Genomic DNA, 10619 nt, shown 5'->3' with positions numbered 1-10619 from the left:
AGAGATCCATTTGAAGTGTTTTTCAAAAAATTCAAAATGGTGGAAAATCTATATAACTGGAAGTTATGTGTTTGTTCCTCATGAGGAGAGGCATCTCTGTGCAAAGTTTCATGTCTCTACGACATACGGGGCATGAGATATGCCCATTCAAAGTTTGCAATTTCAGTCAGTTGCTATAGCGCCCCCCTTTGGCCAATTGATGTAATATTGCTTAATTTGCATCCTCCCATGACCCTCTACCACTGTGCCAAATTTCACTCGGGTTGACCAAGTCAGTGAGGAGGACAACATGGAACAGAGACACAGACAGAGTTTTCGTCATTATATAGTGAGATAATATTTTGAAATAGTACACAAGGCCACAACAACTTTACATAGCAAAGTCGACTAAATTATAGAGAGGCCTTTTTCTGGGTTCCTGCCACCCCCAGGCCTCCCTCCCCAGTTCGTTACACTTTACCTGCTCTCTTAGGGAGATGGGCAACTTATCCAACATTACATGAACCCACGAAACACACTATATCGCTACCTTGTCTTAGCAAGAAAAGCTCTCTTGTGCCCACTTAACTTTCACTACACTGCTGAGAGGAGTGTATGTGGACAGAAAGAACATGAAAAAACAAACAAACAAACAACAACAAAAACAACAACAAAACAATCCATGTTGAAGTCAGCAGAAGGAGAGCTAGTTAGTGTTACGATGGTGTGGTGGTTAGCACTCTCGCCTCACAGCAAGAGGGTTGCCGGTTCGATCCCGGGCGTGGGAGCCCTTCTGTGCGGAGTTTGCATGTTCTCCCCGTGTCAGCATGGGTTCTCTCCAGGCACTCCGGCTTCCTCCCACAGTCCAAAGACATGCAGATTGGGGACTAGGTTAATTGGTGACTCTAAATTGTCCATAGGTGTGAATGGTTGTTTGTCTCTATGTGTCAGCCCTGTGTCTGGCGACCTGTCCAGGGTGTACCCTGCCTCTCGCCCGATGTAGCTGGGATAGGCTCCAGCCCCCCCGCGACCCTCAAGAGGATGAAGCGGTTAGAATGAATGAAGTGTTGAAGCTCTATTCCCATAGAACAAAGACAGGAAGGAAGGTTAACACACACAGCTCCTGAGGAGGAGGAGTCCAACACTGCATCATCTCCACAGAGTCCACTAAAGCACAAAGGAATCATAATACCATGTAAAAGGTTAGTCAAGTTACATGTTTTGGCAGCACAGAGGAGAGACTGTTATTCAGACAACATATACAATGGTTTGTATGATATTCTATGAATTAGCGCCATATGAATGACGAGTCTGAGTTTTGTGACTCATTCATATCCATCACCTCACCCTGCCTCTAAATTGGACTACTTGGGACCACTTCCTTCTTTACTCAGCGCACTGATCACATGTTTGCAGCCTTCCAAAATATGAGGGTTATGCACAAATAACTGGCTCGTCCTTACGTGGGATATACTAATTTTAGTTTTTGTACAAACAAACAAATGTACAACAGTGCATGAAAACAGCCCAATATAGATGAAAAGATTTCATCATCATCTGTGTCGTGATTTCACTCACTCAGTTACATGTCTGTGTGGCACACTATTTTCAACAGGTAGTGTTGTCTCAAATCCCCAACTGCTGTTTTGCATTTACCAGAAGTGACAACGGCTTTGTTTTAACCGCCCTTTTGTCTTCTTCATCTTCTTCTTAAACAGTGAATTGCAAACAGATGGTTTGTCCACTACGTCATAAATATAGAGACTAGAAGTCTCCATCATTCTACACTTTCGGACTTTTGGACTGTTTTGAGTGTGCACTATGCAGTGTGAACGCACCTAGCACACTTGCGCACTCAAAATATTAGTTTAGAACAGAAGTATGCAATCTGAGACACATCAAGTATAGCCGAAGTACAGGCATTGCCAGTGTTTGGTTGTACTAAAAAACCTCTAAAGGACCTCTAACGTTATTCAGTTTTCAAGTAAGCACATTTTGTTTTAATGGTCTTAAGCCTGTCTTTTGGGAACTAAAGTTAAGCTAATTATTGCCTTTTTCTCATTTAACCAGCTACACACCTGCCCTGTGTAATCCTCATAGTAGTCCTTCCCTGCTCTTGAGTTTTTCCCCAGCCAACCAGCTCAGTCCTGGTTTTCAGTTCAGTCTTTGTTAGATCCTTGATTTGATTGTGTGATGTTAAAAGGCTGTTTTCTGTGAATAAAGAGTGATTTTTTTTAGCTTTGTGTCAACCTGCTGCACACAACATAACACTCGAGGCTTTAAAACGGGAGTCTACAAACCATCATTCCCCAGGATGAGAACAGTCAGAAGTAAGCAAAACTGTCATCCAGTGTATGCACAAAAAATCTCAACGATGTGTGTACATTGGTTTAGCATTGATCTAAAGGTCCTGATGACACTGATGGAGTTTTGGATCCCCACTGTCAGGAAGTGCTATCTAGATACACACTTACAGGCAGGTTGGCTGTTGCCAGATGCTGTTATCTTACCAGCTGAACACGAAAGCTTCACTTCTTGCCTGCACTGTTGGCATAACTACAGGCAAACACAAAAACACATTTTGAACAAACGGTGGCCAAGCCCTGCTGAGGTTTGTTTATATTCAGTTAAACACATGGCAGCACAGGATGACAGGATGATGGTGTTCCTGGAAAAATTACCAAGCTGAGAGAATCTGTATGATTCCTTTGCTATGAGAGAGGAGAAGGCATGCAGGCTCTCTAAAGTGCAACACACACTGTCGCCGGCGCGGCGCTTTGGCCGTCAAGTGCCGCCCCCCAACACACATTGTCAGTGGCGCACAGTGGCGCGCACTGTTGACACTGTATTTCTCACCCCAGCCCGCTAGGTGGCTGTACCTACAGTAGTTGCTAACGGTTGCCAACTGCTAGTAACGGAAGAAGAAGAGGAAAAACTCTGAGGCAACAACAACTTGGATTTCACAGGTGAGTTTCTTATCAAAATCGTCTTAATAAAAATTTGAAAAACTTAATTACGTTAAGCATTCAGATACCCCTTTGAAAGCTTTTGGAGTTGATACTACGGTGGCAGAGATGTACATAAAAGGCGTTTCTTGCAGCGCCAGCCACGCTAGAAATAGAGCAGTGGGCTGAAGCAGAGCAGAGTGGCACGTCGACCGGCGCCGGTGTGAGTTTGTTCATAGAATATAATGGAGGCAGGCGTTTTGACGGCGGTGTGTGTTGCACTCAAGTCTTTATCTCAGGATGTCATTGGCAATCTTCTTTGTAGTACTCATCCTTACATCACTACTCACATAGCCAACATTTGTATGTACATCTCATGTAGGTAGTAAATGGGCTGAAAATTGGGCCCCCAATGGGATTGTCCCCAGGTTCAATATTGCCCTATGCCAGTAACCCACATGAGTAGGTTTACCCAAGTTGGCCCCACTTGGATTATGCCAGTGATACCTGGGTACCAAGTGGACATGGGTCCAATATGGAACCCATGGACAATCCCTTTGGAGGCCCATTTTTCAGCCCATTTACTACCTACATGGGACCCATAAGAAACCATCCAGTCACCCTGTGTTTTCAAAATAATGTCAATAAATGAAACAATAGAGCATGTCAAAACATGCCTTTGACTCTGTCAAAGTGTTTTAGCTGACACTGTAAACAGAATAAGTTTTAAATCCACCGTATGTCATTTCTGCCATTTCTCGATCAACACACTACCAAGTCACATAATGAGTTGCAGAGATAAATTGTAAGTTGTATCAGCCTGTAATTTCAATGTTTGACTTTGACTTTGTGATTTTGAATTCAGCCGTCAGTGGTTCAGTGATTTTGGTTTCCACTGACCATTCCATTATATTGTTAATGAAAATTAAATTGTATTATTTAAAATAAATAATAATTATTTTCTAATAGCCATATTAATATTTGAACCAAGAGTTCCCAACACTGTGCAATCAGGGCTAGAAACTCATGCCACTTCATTGGTAACCATCTTTCACTGGACTTGTTTTGCCAGGATATGATCATTTTTGTTATATTTTAAAACATGTTTGGTTTTCTAAAATGACGTACGATTCCATTCAAACTGTAACTTAAAACTGAGGTTTTGTTTTGGGGGTTTTTTCTACAATTTTTGTCACAATTTTTGTCTGCATTAATGTATAACGTGGGGCACAGTTTGGATCAGTTTCATTATTGTATGTGTGATTTTGCATACATTTTATATGTTTTGATATATCAATCTCAAAAAATGACTTTTACCTATAATTAAAGGCAAATCAATAACAGTATGAAATCATTTGCAACTGCAGCATCGAAAAGCAGATGGCCCAGGGCTGCTGGGTAAATATGGGTTCAGCCTTGGATGATGAATGGGGCGACACAGCTCTAACAGCATTTGAGAAACAGCGATACACAGTAAGGTTGCAGGAGCTGATAGAAGCATGCTTACATATCCTTGTAATACAGGTGAATACATGCATTATCTCACATCTGCCTTCCTATTCAGAGGCAGCTATAGACTTATGATGGTTCTGGGAATATGGAAACTGTTTTTCATTCAGACACTATTCACAAGTGAATACTTTTTGATTACCAGTCCATGACACGGCCGCATCCTCTGCTCTTTCACATACAGAAGACAAATTGTTCAGCAGCACTCAGTCATAAAAAACCTACAAAAGTAGAAAGTTTGTCCTCAAATGAGTTGAAATGTAGACACTAAAAATCAGGTCTGCATGCACCCAGGCTGACAAACAGCTCTGTCTTCTCATCAGCTAGCTACAGAAGTTTCAAGCGTTAAAATAAAAGATCCTCTTCTTTTTCTAGGCACCCAAAGACTTCGGTCTCTCATGGTCATCCATGTTTTTGAGAGCATTGCCAATATAATCCATAATCCATCCACCTGACAGGTGTGGCATATCAAGATGCTGATAAAACTGTGTCGTTACCACACAGGTGTGCCTTTGGCTCACCACAGTAAAAGGACACTCTAAAATGTAAAGTATGATCACACAACACAATGCCACAAGTGGGCCTGTCGCAGTATGTGATAAGTTAGTTAATTGCACGGTAAATTAAAAGAGAGACGGTAACTTTTGAACGGAGGGAAAGCTCTTGTCATCGAGTGTCTTTGTCTCTGTGGGGGAGGTGGGGCTATGGGCTACACACACACAGTGCGATCTTCATGAGGGGGAGACGAGGCGGAGAAGAAAACAGAGTTGAGTGTAAAAGACAGGTAACTTGTTCCTAAACCAAATGCCACGGCCCCTGTGTGGGAGTGTTTTGGATTAAACCAAATGACAGAGGGGAGCCCAGTAATTTGGACGAGCCGGTGTGCCGGGTTTGTTCTAAAACCACCTCAACAAAAAGAGCGAATATGACCAACTTAACTGCACACCTGAGAGTGAGAGACTGACAGCCGGTGTGCCGGATTAACTGGTTTGGAATTAACTGGTGACAGAGACAGATATGGTGTGGGTGTGGCCTGTATGGACCCGTTGTGTTTGTCCCGTGCAAACAACCAGGAAATACATGTCATGATCGCTTTGCCTTCCTAACGCACATGTTTGCTGGTTTCGTCTGAATAATGACGATGGGAACTGTTCACTGGACATCAGTCATGTTCCTGACAAAACCATGTGGAAATACAAACCATCACCATTACATTACAAAATGAAACTAATGCCCAAGTGGAACTGCTGAAAGTCGTGTCCCTGCCATCCTTCCCACTGATGCCATCTACAGTCACATTGAGAGCACGGTCACCAGCCAGAATATATATATATATATATATATATATATATATATATATATATATATATATATATATATATATATATAGAGAGAGAGAGAGAGAGAGAGAGAGAGAGAGAGAGAGAGATAGATAGTTGTTATGATTGCAACCGTGACCAAATTAAGGCATACTGTAGCCAAAATGCTATACAACATAAGTGTCAACAACCCACTCAGATACAATCTTGCATAGTCACAATGTGGACAAATTTCACATGTTACCAACACAGTGGTCAAATTCAAGTCCAAATATGAAATGCAAGCACTGTGTCACATAGCCAAACTCACCCACCACCATAAAAGAAGCAAATGCAACAACAATGATCTTTAGGAATCATCTTTATTGGCCAAGAACATATACACATTTAAGGAATTTGACAAATGCTGTGTACAGAATAATCAATTTTACATATAAAGCCCAATGTTACAAATCACAATTTGCCTCACAGGGCTTTATAGCATACGACATCCCTCTGTCCTTAGGACCCTCGCAGCAGATAAGGAAAAACTCCCCCCCAAAAAAACCCATTTAACAGGGAAAAAAAAACAAAAAACGGTAGAAACCTCAGGAAGAGCAACAGACCGGACTGTTGCAGTGCCGATTCAAGTGGCGCAAGCAGTGCAAAGCTAGTCCTGCACTGGTGAGGGCTGTCCAACACACTGTGAATGGTACCACAGACAGCAGGTGGTACACTCAATCTAAAAAAAAAAGAGAAAAGAGACCTCAGAAGCTAAGCAGTGTGTCAGGTAATCATTCATCCCAGGAGGCTGTACAATTAAACAGTTAATGAGAAATCATGATAGTGCTTAGAATTGTATGGCAATGTTTGTCAGATACTAGATTTAAATCTTAGCTGTGGTCGTCTGTGTTCTCATGTTCCCTCAGCTGCTCCAGTGACCGCTGAAGTGCAAGACATATAGGTTAAGTAAATTAAACTACACATTAACAATAGCTGTGTGACTATGAGTGTTCACCCAGTGACCGTGAGGTAACCCATCCAAGGTGCATCCGAGGCGTCCAACCAACGTTGGCCGGTACATGAATTAATCTCCTTGCCCACTCGTCCATAGCAGCCCCGGAGCTTTCCTCCCCACAAGCCCGACACAGCTGGGATAGGTCATCTACAACGCAGGCATACAGTACATATAGTCCAGTTGCCATTACAGACACAAACAAGTAAACCTGGAAGAGTCCTTTATACCTGTATTTGCCAGCAGAGCTTTAGCCATGTCCATCCTTAGCATGGCCAAACCCTCCTGGTCCACTGCATAGTGGATCTGCTGGGCCAGCAAAATCTGATCTGCAAGCTAAAAGTCTGATGAGTATAATTTGAATGACACTTTAATGACAGGCACAGAGATCACTGAGTCATTACCTTGCACACAAACACCCCACACGATGTTGTGTCCTGCTGTTTTGTATGGGCCACTGTAGAACATGTCCACCTACCAATAGCAGGACACTTCTGGCGAACCAGTGCCCTACACAGAACACAGATTGACCACAGTCAGGAAATTGTAACATAAGCCCAGGTAAGAGGATTTTAAATTTAAGACCACTTGAATCGTGTTAAGCCCTGCAATAGTCTGGCGACCTGTCCAGGGTGTACCCTGCCTCTCGCCCGATGTCAGCTGGGATAGGCTCCAGCCCCCCCGCGACCCTCAAGAGGATGAAGCGGTTAGAAGAATGAATGAATCGTGTTAAAGGCCCTCAAAAGGACAAGCTTATGCCAGTCTAGTGAAACAGTATAGTCATAAGGGAAATGATGTAATTCGCCTGTTGCTCCCCCAAGGTTATCCAAAATGCATGAATACATACATGTCTAATGCACAAATTACAGCTGATTCACCTTGTTACATGTTTACATCTCTCAATCTGTTGCTGAGTGGCCCCAAACGGATCAAGGTATAAGGACCTCATCTCCTTCAGGTACATGGTCTATGGAAATGCAAAACAAATATTAGCAACCCCTCAAACATAAGTATCATTATTGTGTCCGCATCTGTTAACATTTAGGAATACTCACAATGAGTGTCCAGTGTCCTTCATGACAGACTGCTCCTGCAGCCACATCACGATCAAGGGCCAGCTACAACAGAAATCAAATAAGATATACAGTATATATCTAACTGAGAAAAACTCACTGGATTGCAAAGGCATAAAAATGAATCCTACTCATCCGTTTCAAGCCTGTCTGTTTACCCTGCCACACTGCTGTCATTGCATAGCTGTCTATAATGACAGCACCACTCTTCCTCCCAACCATTGTTAGGTATGCGTTAATGATCTATGAAAACAATTATGTGATCAATCTGCAAAGGCGCACATCAGTCAAATAATTGTTCTTTGAGGTAGGCTACCTGACTCTCCAATTCCTTTCCTGGGGCCAGGTACAGGAGGTCTTCCATATATAATTTATATGGCCCCAGTCTTGACCAGAGTATGGTTCTTCGCCTTCCTGCCCATACGTCTCTGATTACTGTAAAATAAAAATAAAAAACATTGTTACATTGTTATGGCAGTTATTCATGAATTGGATAATTTGGGGTGTATTCTATCAGTGTACCTACAAATATCTGCACTGAGTGGAGGTCCTTGGGCTTCGCAGCTCATGGTTTGCCTTGCTGGGGGTGTGACTGATGTGGTGGGTGGGTCAATGCGGGGACCAGCCAGAGGAGTAGGATCAGACAATTTTTTGATTTTGGCAGGGATCCTGTCCTCTGGCTGGAAGTAATGAGTCAAGTGGTCAATGTTGACTCTTGATTGTTTCCCCCTCTCTGACACCAGGTGAGCAGTCTTCTCCTCCAGCTTTGATATTTTGAAAGGTCTCACCAAACTGGCCTCCAGTTTGTCCCCTTTTCTCATGGCCTGCCGTGCATTTTTTTTCAGAACAAGGTCCCCCACTTTAAAATTGTCTGCCTGACCTCTGTCCTCCTTCCTCTTGCGGACCTTTTGTTGTTTGGCCTCAATATTGGCTTTTATCTCTTTGTAGATTGTAGCCTGATCTCTAAGTCCCTTGCAGATCTTCTCTGTCTTTATGAGGTTGCAGACCTTCTCTTCAGTCACCTGCCAGGAAGAAATCAGTGACATTGTAGGGGGACACAGATGACTCAAATTCAAACTCCAAACAGATGAGAACAATTGGCAGTCTTACTTCATACTCATTTGAGACCTCTGAGGGATACCTGGCCTCCCTCCCAAACATCAGGTAATACGGGTTGTATTGTGTAGGTAGCTGCTTCTTGGTCCTCAAGGCAATGGTTGGCTGGAGATACTGGTCCCAGCGGTTGGGGTGCTCAGCCACCAGTTTGTTCAGGGACCTTAAAATGCAGAATTCAGGTAATAAGATAATTTGGGTTGTCGTTTATGATAATGCAACTCTTTTCCAGATAGTGCCATTAATGATTACCTGTTCAGACTGGAACAGGACATAAGTGTGTTAGGCTATTAAGGGCTCAAGTTCAAGTACTGATAACAAAACTACGCCTCTGTATTGTGCCATTCAGCTTTTCCACAAGGCCATTGGTCTGCGGATGGTAAGGAGAGCATAGGCTCCTCTTGATGCCCAGCCTCTCACACAGACCATAGTTGACCTTGAAATGACCATTCAAATGAACATGAGCTGAGCCAGCACAGCAAAAGTTACATGTTGGTGATCCATATTGCATAATCACTATACCTTGTTGCGAAATTCTGAGCCTTGGTCTGTTAGCAGCCTGTTGGGTGCACCAAATTTGTAAAACAAATCAAGAATACGATTTGTCACCTCGTCTGCTGTTTTGCTTTTTAGTGGGTATGCCTCTGCCCATTTGGTGAAATAATCAACCATGACACATATGTACTGGTTGCCACCATCTGTTACATTGAGTTTACCCACCAAGTCCATTCCAACCAGCTCGAGAGGCTCGGTTACCTGGGGAGGAAGAAACACTCATGAGTATTGCAGTATCACTACTGATGTGATTGAAAGATTTGACTGCATGTCATATGTAATTTACCTCTATTGGATTGTACTCCCGCTTTTCCTTGATGGTAGCCCTCCTGGCCTGGCACTGGGGACACTGAGCAATCTAAACAGACAAAGATTGTAACATTGAGACAAATGTTTTTTTTAAATAACTGTTAATGATTTAGACTGACATGGTTGGCCTTTGCACATACACATACAGTATCACAATATAAGGCGTACAGTAGGAGCCACTCAAAAGTTCCCCTGTTTCCATGGCTGAACCTCTGCAGGTCCCCGGCAGGTCCGTGGCAGATCCGTGACGGCTCCGTGCAAGCCTGCCACATGCTCCGTGGAGTTAATGTAATCCCCCGCGATGACGTAGGAAATGCAGCCCTGACTTGTAACGCCCCTAGAGACCTGTGTGAAAACCAGTTGCAATGCTTCATTTGTTCATGGGGAGCAGCAGTGATTATCACCAAAATACTGTAATATCTGCAGATTTGGGAAAGACAGCTTATCAGCTAGTCCATGGCTGCACGGAACCACTATTTAGCCTAGTAGCATTTTATGACTATGTTGAATTACAACTACTGTATGCAACCCATATTTTTAAAAATAATTTTACCATGTGAAAAGCCAAGAGGACGTTCTCTTTTTATCTTTCAAAACCTACTTGTCCCACGTGTTTCCCGTTAATTAGGCTACCCCAGTGTAATTAAACTCCATCTCATTTACTGTGCTTTGTGTGACCTTTTTTTGCTGTGTTATCATGATTCAAACTGAGGTATTTTGAGCAGATCCAAGAAATAAATAACATCGATCCGTACAAGCAACCTGCAGTTGGAGCAGGGAGACGCGTTGTCACCCTGCACCTACATGCAGTTGGTTCACTACT

At 43.0% G+C, this 10619-nt stretch overlaps 1 long non-coding RNA gene across 2 annotated transcripts; it reads right to left on the bottom strand.

Annotated features, from left to right (window-relative positions):
• Nucleotides 1–8697: 8697 nt before the first annotated feature.
• LOC125901007 (uncharacterized) lies at nt 8698–10024 on the bottom strand. 2 transcript variants are annotated; one of them, XR_007450919.1, is made up of 5 exons: nt 9965–10024; nt 9774–9845; nt 9653–9688; nt 8930–9193; nt 8698–8841 (listed from the first exon to the last, which is right to left on the bottom strand). It is a non-coding gene; the product is annotated as an uncharacterized LOC125901007 (long non-coding RNA). The 2 variants fall into 2 exon arrangements; XR_007450918.1 differs by lacking the exons at nt 8698–8841; nt 8930–9193 and having other exon boundaries at nt 9479–9688.
• Nucleotides 10025–10619: the final 595 nt, after the last annotated feature.

This window comes from Epinephelus fuscoguttatus, linkage group LG14 (assembly GCF_011397635.1).
Source record: "Epinephelus fuscoguttatus linkage group LG14, E.fuscoguttatus.final_Chr_v1".
NCBI classification, from domain to species: domain Eukaryota; kingdom Metazoa; phylum Chordata; class Actinopteri; order Perciformes; family Serranidae; genus Epinephelus; species Epinephelus fuscoguttatus.
This window is presented reverse-complemented; position numbering and strand designations above follow the sequence as displayed.